The 13,627-nt window shown below is 40.7% G+C and overlaps 1 long non-coding RNA gene across 1 annotated transcript in view; it reads left to right on the top strand.

The window, feature by feature from the left end:
• Positions 1–13,241, top strand: part of LOC116653231 — a 123,022-nt gene extending 109,781 nt beyond the window's left edge. The window contains exons 4-5 of the long non-coding RNA XR_004306758.1: positions 12,145–12,250; positions 12,661–13,241. This is a non-coding gene — a long non-coding RNA (uncharacterized LOC116653231). The remainder of the gene's footprint in view (positions 1–12,144; positions 12,251–12,660) is intronic.
• The last annotated feature ends 386 nt before the right edge of the window (positions 13,242–13,627 follow it).

The raw sequence follows: 13,627 nt of genomic DNA, 5'->3' as shown, positions 1-13,627 counted from the left end.
TGATGACCGGTTAGGTTTCATGCATCTGAATCCCCACTGATGCTGCCAGCCCACAGCACAGCTGTGGAGGAGCACGTGGGGCTCCCCTGGATCCCCATGTCAGCACCCAGGAAGGTCTGTGCAGTGGCAGCCCTACAACCAGTGATGCTCTTCGCGGCAGAGAGATTTTCAGGTACTGGAATGGAAGGGCACAGTTGGCAATGAGAAAAGACATCTTTGGGTCTGCAAGTAGGGCAAAAGATTATGTGGAAGGTACACAATGAAAAAAAAAGTGTACAGAATGCCTCTTCATTGTTTACATTGCTGCTCTTCAGAAGGTTAGATGCAGTTTATTAAGCAAGAGCTGAAAAATCTATTTCAGTGTCCTAATATTGTTCAGATACCAGTTGCTATTCCTAACATTGCTGAGTAATATTTTGTCTCGGCTCCAGGGCTAACAAATAACAGCTTTATGATTCTGATACAGTGCATCTTGAGATCTGTTCTGACTGTTCTGCTGGCTGGGCAGTAGATGGTCATTACCATGTGTGCTGATGCTCCTTCTGTTTCTGACTTTACAGATTATATATATTCTAATATATAATATAATATAATATTATATTCTAATATAATATAATATAATATTCTAATTCATGACATTATGTGAGCAGGTGAGGTGGGTTTGGTGGGTCAGCATAAGGGCCTGTGTTCACCTCTGTCCTATAGCTTTTCTTCTTAAATAGTTTCTTTAAAAGTGCTTTAAAATTCAAAATGAGTCATTTTGTTCTGAATTCATAAGGAAATCAATTTTTAAATGGTTAAGAGCTTTTCCCTTTGGTTCCCATTGTACAAAAATGAAAAGAAAAAAAAAAAAAAAAAAAAAAAAAAAAAAAAAAAGACTTTCCAAAATGAAAACGTTCTTTCTATTTTTTTTCCATTTCAGACTCTTTGCAATAATGAATGCTTTTGGTTGACTCAAAACTACATTTCTCAGTAAGAAAATTAATTAATTGGAAAATGCTGTGTACTTCAAAATAAGCTGAAGTAGATATAAAATATCATCAGTGGCACAAATGATTCAGTGCTTCTTGACCTGCAAGTCTATTCAGGGTAGTACCAATAAAGCCCTGAGTATCCTCGCCTCATTAGAAAGACTCAGGGAATATCTTTTGGTACTGGGGATAAGTATTAGAGGGATACAGGGAAGCTGCTAGTCCGTTTAACATCTGTCTTACAAATAAGCTTCATATGCTCCCTTTCTAAATTCTTCTCATTTAATTTGCAAAATAATCAAGAAGGAACATTTGCTGTCTTTGGACCAAATCTTGAGGCCTTATTCAGGCAAATGCTGACCAAGTAATTAGTGATCTCTCAGCAGCAGGACTGTACAACTGATTGCAGAGCACAAGGAACAGCTTGACATGATTTATGCTACGGTTTTGTCGCCGATTTCTCTGTACACAAGAGGACATGGCTGGGTAAAAAAAAACCCTCAAAGTGAACTTACACTTTGGCTTTATGCCTTTTCACTGGGGTCTTGCAAAGCAATGACTGAAGAAGCAGTTTCTTCCAGAGAAATGATTACGCAATGCCATGACAAAATAGGACTTTCTCATTTCAGGATTTTCTAAGTGCATGCCCAGTCACATGTCTCCCCATAGCATTATTCAGATCCTGAGCACTTGTGTCACCTTCCCCCAACTGGTGTTAAACATGGTGAAGTACAGTTACCCCCATGGTACCCAGGAGCCTTTCTCATCCCTCGTGTTTCTCTGCTCTGAACTCTGGGCTGTGCTGGAGGATATGCCCAGCCCTGGCTGTAGCAAACAGGCTGATTCAGGAAACCTCAGCACAAAGGGATACCAATGCTCTAAATCCATTAGATCAACAGAACAAAGACTGAGCAAAGGAAGCGCATTTGGAAATAGAGAAGAACTGACACTGCTTGCACATTTTGTCTGCGAACTTGAAACAACATGAAGAAAGAAACTATGAAAAGAAATTCTTCTCCCTTTTTCCTGCTTGTGCCCTTTTAATTATCTCATCTCTCATGCAGCTATTGTTCTTACTGATGCTTTTACTGATGTTCAAGAAATATCCCTGACTTCCTCCTACCTTTTGTAAATTCGCCTTGGCTCTCATTGTTGTCTCTGCACTCTTTCCCTTTGTTTTCTCACTCCATCCCCCTCCACCTACCTTTTATTTTCTCCCTCCCACTCTTTTATTAAGCTTCAACCAATACCAGGAAACAAAACTTTTTTTCTAAGAATCAGAGCACACTCTGATCACTGCCACATATGGCGTCTTCCTTTCAGGAGGTTTGCTTGGCCAGGTGAACATCTGTTACTGAGTGGTCTTATGAATAAACAGCAGTAATTCTGACAGAGTGAGCTTAAGATGACAGCTTAACTACTTTTGCGCACGAACTTAATCGTTCTTTCTTATCTGACTCCTCCTGATTTGCAGATGTATGCACACATTTTCCTTTGCTTTTAGGCCTAGTTAAACTTTGGAATAGAAATCTGCCTCTCTCTCTTCTGATTTTAATGAAATTTTCTTAAGTTGTACTGCCTTTTTATTGCTTATTTCTTTTTTAATGTGATTTCATTTCACTGCAGCCTGTCAAACATCAAGAAAGCAAACTTTGTTTGCTGTTTCAATTGTCCTTTCCATGTGCTGCTGGGAGAAGGTATTGGACTCAGGTTCTATGGATGGAGGGAGGGAGGAGAGTGTGTGTAATCGAGAGCAAGTAATGGGTTCCTGCAAACATAGTGCCCTTCTAATGTTGAGGCTGATGCCTCTGTGCTCTGTGCATAGCATAGACAAGGCAGGCAGCACATGACCAACCCCTTTAGCACAGCCCTCACCTGGGATGAATTTACAAAGCTTGGCACAGCAAATATTGACTACGAATGTCATGGGCTTGTCCTGCTGCTGGGAACAAGAGGGTGGCAGAGCAGCCTTCTGATTCCTGCAGCTCTGCTGCTGGTTTCTACTTTTTCCTACTTTCTTTGGCTGTCTACAGAAATACCTCTGCCTCCCAAGTAAGCTGAAGTCACGCTTGTGCTTTGCATCAGTTGAGTTAGTGTGAAAATAAAGAGGGGAAAGGAGTTCCTTTTAATTCAAGAAAAGGTGCACAAATAAAATATGACTAGAAGATGCTGATTTCCCCTTTTCTTTGGAAGCCTGGCAGTGGAAATGAGGGGAGAGCAGACAGCAAAAGGCAGAGAGCAAAGACCTGGGCAGGACGCAAAGCAAAGAGGACGAGGCAGCTGACAAGTTGTCACTTTTGCTTGTGTCGGCCAGGGAGGAAGCGCGCGGACAGCCTTGCATGGCACACTTGATGTATCTCAAGGCATGACAATATGGCTCTGTTTGTCTCAGTCGAGGGGGGGAGGGGACCATTTGTTTTCTTAAGACTATTAAGTCCTTCTAAGTACCACTATCGGCATTCTATGATTGAAAGTGACAAACAGAAGCAACCCTATTTAAAAACTGCCACTTCGAATTAGTGGAAGTATCAGATTAAGTTTTACAATATTTTACTGCTCCATTTTTGCACTCTTTTACATAAGGACAGCCAAGTAAATATCCTGGTGACTTGCCTTTGCCAGAATTCCTCCCCATGCTCCCGCCCCATTAGCTGCTGCCTTATGAACGCTGCGCTAAACAGAAAGTGACAGCAGCTGACAGAGCAGCCAGGGCCAAATTATCAAGCGTCTGAAGTAAGGCCTGTGCAGCCATGCACAGACCTACTGCCTTCCATGTGGAGCAGAGCTGCATGCAGCAAGTGCCCTTGCTGGTGGGACATCCCTACACCGGGCAAGCTGGAGGTATAGCTAGGAGAGTTTGGTGCCCACAGGTTGGAAGTGCAGAGCTTGGGTGTGGTGAGCCATTGGCCATAAAGGAGAAAATTGTTTTTGCAGTTCTACTTTGGATTATGAATTCAGTGCCTAAAATATAGAATCATAGAATCATTAAGGTTGGAAAAGAACTTAAGATCATGTAGTCCATCCATCAACATATCACCCCCATGCCCACTAACCATGTCTGTCAGTGCCACGTTTCCGCGTTTCCTGAATACCTCCACTGATGGTGACTCCACCACCTCCCTGGGCAGCCTTTGCCAGTGCTTCACTCTTTGTGAAAAGAAAAAATTTTCAAGTATCCAGTCTAATGAGTCTAAAATGCCCAACCAATCAACAGGGATAAAGTCTTCCAAGCTGCAGCATTCAGCCCAAGACAGGCATTTTGAATTTCTTCTGAGCCAGTTCCTACTCAGGTTAGTTGCTTAACTTTGGTCTGTTCAAGCCTCTGGTGAATTCTCCCTGCACAGGTCCCAGCAGTGGTACAGCTGTAGGTGCCACCAGCCCTGGTGGCAATGCCTCCACAAGACAGCAGCTGCCAGCACAAGGGGCAAGCAGTTTTGTGCTTCACCAGATTTCCATGGCCCTAAAAAACTCGGGTTGCCATCTTGGCTCTCTGTTTGGCTTCAGTTGTGTCTGGGAATCACATTACAAACTCCTGCTTTATCCTGCTTAATAATGAATATCTGTTATAATTTGTGCATTATATCCTGCAGGGACCCTGTCCCATGGCACACCGGGGTGCAGGAACAAGGGTGATAAGAAGCGTTGGGAGGTACAGGCAGAAGCCAAGGTGCAGTGTAAGCCTGAAGCCCGTGTTTAGGAGTCTTTCCCAACCCCCCGCCCTGTTTGAAAGGAGTAAGGAATCTTGTCTTTCAAAGCAAAGCTGCATTTGCAATCTTTGATCTTTCTTTTCTATTCTTTGTTTTTCATAAGGAAAGATGCAGACAAAATAATGCAGACAAAGCAGGTTATTTGTAAGCCAGCTTGAGTACCCATTAAATCTTAAAGGCTTTATTATTCCGACTTTCAATACCAATGCACAAATAGCTTTTCTTTTTTTTTTTTTCTTTTTCTTTTTTGTTTTTTTGTCCATGATCTTCCATATGGCCAGATACAGACGCCTGCATGGAAGCAGCAAAAAGAACCAGCCTGACGTTATAGTTTGCAACCACACAGCAACATTGGCAGAGTTTGGTCAACTGCATGCTGATAATAGTTTACATTCTGGAAGAGATTCCTTTTCATGAGATCATGTAAAGTAGTGCAAAAGTATGAAAGTCAACTTTGAAGTGTACAGTGACTAGTGTAGTATAGCAGCAAGGCAGCCAAGCTGTGTGCTGTGATACAAAGTACACTGAATTGAATGTAGGAATTAGTCTTATCTCTTGCTCTTTCAGGATATTTCTGTAGGTTCTTAATACATCATTTTCTTCTTCTTTTTTTTTTTTTTTTCCTTTTTTTTTTGGCCTTGTCTGTTAGGCTGTAAACTCCTCGAAGAGCACTTGATTGCCATCCTTCTGGCACTCACAATTATGGCCCAAAAAGGCATTTATGCCTCACTGGTCAAAGTATATAGTTTTCTCTTTGCTATTCACCACTGCAGATGGCATGAAAAAGATACCTTGGGTTGTTACTTGCAAAGATCAAGAAAAGCAATTGCCAGAGGTCAGCAGCATATCACTTCTGGTGGGACTGCTGCAAGAAGATGTGGCCACATAGAATGGAAAAGAAATAAATGGGGAGTTTTCTCAGCGGATGTGTAGATACAGTCACACATACATGAATACATATGTGCTAACTCAGACAACGATGGTCTGTAGAGTAACCTCTTCCATCCAGATAAAGCCAAACAACAGTGGCAAATGATGTGGGGAGCATGTGTTTTCTGTCCAAATGGTTTTGATACAGCATTATTTCATCAAAAGCTTTCAGTGTTCCTGATGTGTAACCTGGGAAAGTGAGTTTATTGTTTCCCCTCACTCTTATTCAGCACAAGGAGGGCAGCTGGTGCAGGCAGTTATTTCATAGGGACTGTTTCAAGGCTTGCTGCTGCTCACACCTGGCTAGCTGCAGGAACACCCGCTGGACTGTAGATCCCTCCCTCTCCTGCACAGCCTCTCAGTCCTCACTGAATCAGCTCTCTGCTCTGCTGGCTCGCTCCATATGGCACAGCCCCTCCTCTGGGCCAGGTATGGAGTCCAGAGCCTGGGGGGAGTTTCTGCATGGAAAGGAGGGTGCCAGGGTGACAGCACTCCCCCGTCTGTGCTCCCTGGGCCAGGATCCACAGATCCTGGCTCCCCTCTGCCTCTTCAAACATTTGGCCCAATGTTTTGTCCTCATTTTGCTTGTTCTGTAGCAACAGTTTCTTAGCAAACACCATTCTCAGAGTGGTGCTGATATTAATTGATGAGGCTGGTACTCAGAGTTGTCTTGGCATGGTAAGGCACTATCTAAGTAGAAAAATAAACAGCCATGTTCACTCCAGTTCCTTTCAGAAAACAGGAAAAAAATATCGATGCCTCACAGATGGAAATGAACAAAGTCAGCAGCAGAAAAATATCTTAGAGCTCCTAAGAAAGACCTGAAAAAGGGGGAGTGAGCAGTCCTGACTTGCTGAGGATTTTGTTTGTGTTAAACAAAGAACTGCTGCTGCTCTGATGCTGTGCTTGCAACGGAGGAGCTCAGGGCTTCAGACAGGGCATGACATTTCACTGATTCAGAGTCCTTTAGGAAAGAAAATCCCAATCTTCTGTGGAAAAGTGATTTTTCTTGTAAGTCATTGCTTTTCCTTTGAAACCATGGTAATAGGAAATGCTGTCTCCATTTAAATGTTTCTTTCATTCCTTTTGCCATTTACCATTTTAAAGAAACTTAGTAGCAATATCATCGAGGTCTTCAAAGTGGAGTTTATAAATATTTTGTGCTTTGATTTTCTATTTCATTTCACTAAATAATAATGTAAAAGACCCCTCACTCCTATCTGTTTCAAGGCTATAAATTCTTTGGTTTCAAATGTTGTCCTCTAAAAATGATGCCACTTGTGTGTTCAACAAGCGTTCCTAGTTAAGTTCTCTAATGCCTGGAATTTGACTCACCCTATACAATGCGAGCTAACCTGCTCAGGCTCAGAAGGAGCACCTGATTCAAGTTGTGGGAGAAGATGGGACACAATTCAGGGCAGGCACAGTAGTGACTGTCCAAACCTGTTCTATTGGACAACCCTGTATCTTCTATGTTCTTGATTCTTGCACATCTAAAAATTGCATGTTGGTTTTTCCACTGCTTATTCAGGCTTCTGGTTTTTGGTTTTTTTTTTTGGAAGATGGACTGGCAGCTGGAGTGGGGGCTTCTGAATTAATCTCCCTGGAGTAGTACACGTTATTTATTTACATCACTCCTGAGTGTGGACACTTCTCTCACACATTAGCACCACTACACAAAATGTTGAACTCATACTTACAGATGATCTCTGGTAAGGTAACTAGGTAGACCTAAGGAATCTGCCATGCCTATGTGAAACACCCAAGTTCCGTGAAGTGTCTGTTGCCACACTGAGAGGTTGTGGCAATTTTAATAGGAAATGGTTAGTTTTTAAAGTACATATACTCTATTTATTTATTTATTTATTTGTCTATTTATTTATTTATTTATTTAAATGGTCTTCTATTTAAGAAAACTGGTATCATTCCAAGGTTCAGCCATCTACTCATCATGAATAACATGAAGTGAATAGTGTGTGTGCAACTGAAAATGTGCCAGGCTGAGAAGTGGAAATTGAGACAATAGGGTGAACATGTTCTCAGAAATCAAGTGATTCCAGATTATGAGATGACTTATGAGCAATGACCTATGCAGCTGTGCGTTAAGAATACAATGTCCAAAAATTATGCTGATTTTTTTAATAGCCCTTTGAAGACAAGGCTTTTGGCCACTGGCAAGTATCTCTCCTTTGCTGCTCTTTCAGAGAAAGGCATCAAGGTAAAGTGCAAGGCAGTAGATGTTGTACGTGCCCTGATAAATTCTTAGAATAATTTTGTCATGTAAAGTGTAAAAAATGGTTAGAATAAATGTTATGGAAATTGCCCTTTGTTACATTATTTGACTATAATTAAAAGAGAAGCCAAGTGCTGATAGCTTAGCAGAGAAAATATTTTCATACTTATCTAATCTGCAGTTTTAAGTAGGGACAGACAAACTCATTTTGCCTAGTTTCAAACCCACTTGAACACAATTCAGCAAAGCACTTACAGTCATATTTTCAAAGCTTGAGATCTTTTCTTTCCCCTACAATGGTATCACTGCTGATATTCCTTCAGTGAGAAAGTTCACATGGTTTTATAAATGAATTTCAGGAGCATTTGACTCTACGAGCTGGATAAATGTCTGAATTAGAATTCCCTAGTTGTTTCTTTTCATCTCCAAGACCTTCCTCTCCTTACAGTGATTGGTTTGTTGGTCATTATCAAGTTCTCAGTTCAGCGCAGAAAATAAATGAAGGGAGAAAAGTATAGGGTGCTCATGGCTATCCTGGAAAGTTCACACCTAGCTGATTTCTGGGACAAATCTATGTGTTTACCCCAAATTTCTTGATTCCCTTTTCTTTTGATTGAAGAGAAAGTTAGGGTTGGTTGAAAGTCTGAAGACCTGCAGGATGTTGAAACTCAGAGTGTGAATCACTTTCCCCATCAGGCAGAGAGAAGGTTTCAGTGTGCTAACCGGCTTTGTTTTAACTGACTAAAACAAAGAGCACAGCAGCCAATATAAAAACTGGAAAGCTGTGATTAGCACTAATTAGTTCCAACATCTGGCAGAGAATGACCTCAAGCACATGGATGTTTGTTATATGAGTGCAGGATTGGGCCTACCGTCTGTACCAGCACCTTTGTATGTGAAGTGTAGCAGTAAAACAAATGTAACAAGTGTGATAAGAGACTTATTATGACAAGATGGAAAATGGACAGGAGGATGATTAGAGTCAAAATATGGATGTTCGTATCACTTTGCAGGTTATGAGATCTTGTACATCTTAGTTTTACCATTGTTGACTCCTCTCTTAGCATATATGCCAAGGTAGAGTGCAGATTAAAAAGAAAGTGAACAAAAAGACTTTGGGCCCTTTGGGGATGCTTTATGGCTGTTCCATCCCATTTTATACTTGCAAACATATCTGTAGTTGGTGCCAATATAAATACATTCCCGTGGTACTGTGATCTGACAGACAAAAGCGAGCATTGCTCTCTGGTCATTTGTTCTTCTTAGTTCAAACAAGACAGAAAATTAGAGCAAAAGGAGACCAATGAGAAGACAAAGATCTGAAAAACTGTTGCATGACTGTGTGGTGAGACCAGATGGCTGTATGAACTGCCTCTCCCTACACAAGAGCACATGGGCAATGAAATAAGATACAAACTCATCATCTCTTTATAATGTCCACTATGTTACACTGAGCCTGTGACCAAGTCTGAAAGATCAAATAGATGCCTCTTGTCAGAATGATGATTAACAGGCAAGCCTTGCTCAGTCCTGTTCCTCCTACACATAGCTTTGGAAATCTATCTTGATTTGCCCAAAATGAATTGTCTGCTGACAACCCGTGTTAGCTGTAAGTCAGGAGTGCTAAAGAGATCAGCACATACTGTTTTCTGTGGAAAATACTGTGTGCAATCTCTGTCATCCAGATAACATTGAAGACTTCTTGGCTGTTTTCTTGTTCCTTCTGCTCTAACACAGCTGTAGTTCTACGGCACTTTTCATTTCATCCTCTGTTCCTCTTCTTTCTCTCCCATAGAAACAAACATTCCAGGCCTAATCTAAAGTAAAAATAGAAATGAGCTACTAGAACTGAAAAGCATTTTGGATTTGGTTAGTTTGGGAAAGTGCTTTGCAGCCATTCTTGGTGGAGACTGGACTGAGACAAGAAATGGAAAGTAACAATGGGACTGTGAGGGATTTATGAACTGTTTAGCCAAGACTCAATTCTCACAATCACTTCTTCATCAAGGAGCTTTGAGAATTTGTATTACTACCACGTATAATTCCCTGGATTAGCATGATGCCTCCAGGCCTGATTTCACATTATTAACTGACAAGACTCTCCATCCCTAGCGCAACAACACATCATCAGTAGAGTAAAACTAACCTGTCTCACGACGGTCTAAACCAGCTCACGTTCCCTATTAGTGGGTGAACAATCCAACGCTTGGTGAATTCTGCTTCACAATGATAAGAAGAGCTGACATCGAAGGATCAAAAAGCGATGTCGCTATGAATGCTTGGCCGCCACAAGCCAGTTATCCCTGTGGTAAGTATGACCAGCAAGGCTGTCTTCTCAGAAAGCAGGTGACCAATGATTGGAGTTGAAAGATGTTTTCTCCTTCCAGGAATTTCAGACCGTCAATTTTAGAAATGATGTTTTGACATCTCAAGTTCATTGAAGTCTTTTAAGCAATGTGTTGGGCTGTAAGAATGAGGTACGAGTTACTGACTTCGTTTGTCCTCTATGAGTATTCATATATTCTGAATGGACTTCTATCCATATGCATTATCTCAGTCCCATCTCTTCTTTAACTGTTCCAAAACACTGGCTAAGTGTCTAATGTGACTAGGGAATTTCAGAGTCACGCTCCTTTCTTTCTCTGGCCAAGTGAATATCAAAATCTTCCACATGAAGAGAAACAGCTTTAACAGAGTATTCCCATGTCCTAGCCTGCTTTATGGGCCACTGGTTAGCACAAATTTTTGGAAACCAGAACATGTAGGGCTCAAGTCACTTGAAGTCAAACAGATGGAGGTTATGAGGTCTCATCTTTCATATACCTAACTTACTCTTCTGCTTAGGTGTGTATAACCCGTTGTTAATCTAGATATCGGAGTGGATCAAATTCTTTAGTTACTGAAATCTTCAGTACTGGGATGGTTTTCACCACCACTTTATTTTGATTCATTGTTATTCAGTTTATGTCCTCCCATATTCTCTTTCTGGATAGTTTTTAAAATCAGTACACAAATCTCGTCACATACTTTCTCCTTCCTGAGAAAGTATTGCCTGGAGCAAAACCAAAAACCTCTGATTGAGGGAAGAACAGGTTAATAGGGAAAGTGGATGCATAATGCCGGAAAGGAAGTTTTCAGCTCAATTTAGCATTCCCTTCAGGGTTTACAGAGACTAGTCGTTTGAGATCCTGACACCCACATGGGTTATATGGTTTATTTTTTATGTGTGGAAATGAAGTATGACACAATATTCTACAACAGAGCATTTAAATAATGCAGAACTAAGTGTGCAACTACCTGTGTTTAATTACGTATGTCACTGCAGAAAAAAAAAATTAAAAAAAATCAGCTGTTGATCTGGGGCTGCTACACTGTGTATTCCACCACAGCAAAACAGAAAAAGCAATTAAATTGTTCAGCCACCTATTCTACTCATCAGTTCTTCCCAGTTTCCATCACCCACAGACCACATATTTCTATCTTTTCCCCGTGCAGCCAGTCCTAGCAGTATTTGTCAGTTATGGGTGTGCTATAGGGTGATCACTGCAATGATGATATTTCTTTTTATTGCATGAAACTCAGTTGTGTCTCTGGCTTTGAAGGGACAGTAAGTAAGGGATAGTAGCAGCTCAGAATGGTCATCGATAAGATTTACTGAAACATACAGAGAAGTGTTTGGGAAAATAGAGACAGAGGTAAGGAACTATCGTGCTGTAATTAATTGTTAGTAAAAAGCATGCTATTTACATCTGCATACACATGTATTGTTATAACAGATTTCCAGAAGCATTAAAACTGCAAGGCCACAGCATCTTGCATTGTCCTTAGAACATCGCTCAAAGACACTGAGAACCTTGCTCTAATGTGGCAGATAAAGGACCTAGAAGAGACACACCCTTCCAGAGCAACAGCTTGCATCAGCCAGAATACCTTACAGCATCACCCTTGGCATGAACTTTCCACATGAGGCAAATTAGTTGAGCACTTGGTCTTCATCCCCAGCAGCAAATCTAGTTCAGACCTTAGCAAGAGCTGAGAAAAGTTTTGTATGACAGACTGTAACTTCTTTGATACTCTTATTTATTTTGACTGAAAAAGTTCAACACAACCAGTGGAGAAAGATGAGGGATGGATGTGGATGATGTTTCTGTGAGCAACACGCATGGTAACTGTGTCTTATTGTTGCTTAAAATGGCTCTGATAATCGTGGTCAAGACTGAGGATTGTGTTCTCTGTTATTTTGGTTGTTTTGTTTGTATTTTGTTGCAAAATGCCCTCACTCTTTGACTGTTACCATCTGCAGGTGTGGAGCAGTCTTTGTTGGTGATGGTGTATGCAGTATGTGACTGCACAGGAACTGACTCCTCAGGCTTTCTGAAGGAACTGGAATTAAATTAGACTCTTCTCAGGTAGGAAATCTGTAACAAAATGTCTGAAGCTTTTGGTCTTCAACATGAGAGCAGAAATTTGAATACAAACCATTTTATAATAAGAAATCAGATATAAAAAAACCTATCTGAACTCAGTCTAAACCAAAACCAGACTACTTTTAGAATTAAGTAGAAACTCTCAGATTCTTAGTGATCTCATGTCATTGTCTTTAGCGGAACACATCGCATGCTGGCTCACATGGGAAGAAGAGGCAACAGCTAGGGTGGGACAACTAAATAAACTTGACTTTGACTAGCTAAAACTTCCATAGGGCCCTATGCAAGACTGCAGTCCTATTGCAGTGCCAAGTTCCCAGCCAAGGGAGTCTGGTGAAGCAGCTCAGAAAAATGATTTTCTTGAAAAGTCTTTTTGTCTTTTTACTCTTCAGCCAAACCAGTTCCTTCACCCAGTTCAAAATACAACCATGGCCACATTACAGAAAAAGTTGTATGGATGTGGAGACAAACAGCAGAAGTCAGGATGCCTCTCATTAGCCATCGGGGCTGCCAAAAGGTGAGAAGGTGACAAGAATGAAATGCACAAAATGCATGTGTAGGAGCAACTTTGTAGGTCAAGAAAGAGCTTCACTTTATAAAAATATTAATCCAGCACCTTTTATTGAAACATTCACTTGAAATATGTTTTTGTCATGCTGGAATTTCTTAATGGCTGCAATCAAGTTGTCTTTCATCTGCAGGCAGTTGCTGACCTCATTAATGTAAATGGACTTGCTAGCCACATATCATTGGTGCTATACAAACCAAAGGGTTTAGTTATAAAGAAAGATAGAGGAAAACAATGAAAGTCTTTGCCAATCAACTTGAATCCATGCAGGCCAAATAAGGAAATGAAAGGACAAGGGTGTTGAGCTGATGCTGGCTGTGAGTGCAATGGGAAGTAGGAGAAGCAGGGTGAAGCAGCCCTGGAAGGAAATCAAGAGAGGAGAGAAGGACCTTTGGCCAAAAGCCTTGCTGAGTGGCAAGCTTGAATTCTTGAATAGGAAGGTGCTTTTTCTTGCAACTTCTTTCAGAAACAAGAGTTTATTTGTATACTTTTTAAATAAACAGAATTATATCAAATAAACATCTTCCCAATTTCTGTAGATATCATTTAAGGCCAAGAATCAAGAGGATATAAAGCAAATATAGTGTAAGATTCCAGTTTCTCCCTTTTCAAAAAACACCATAAGGACAGAATTTGGTAAAGATTAGATGATCATATATTTTAATCAGTTTTGACATTTTTAGGGGAAAAAAATTAGAATCAGATAAGATATCTAGGTCTTAAAAATCAATTATCCACTGTTCATGTGCAGTTAATATAGTAAAATGTCACAGAGATCTTTCACATGAGGA

This window comes from Coturnix japonica, chromosome 3, assembly GCF_001577835.2.
Source record: "Coturnix japonica isolate 7356 chromosome 3, Coturnix japonica 2.1, whole genome shotgun sequence".
In the NCBI taxonomy this organism is placed as follows: Eukaryota; Metazoa; Chordata; class Aves; order Galliformes; family Phasianidae; genus Coturnix; species Coturnix japonica.
This window is presented reverse-complemented; position numbering and strand designations above follow the sequence as displayed.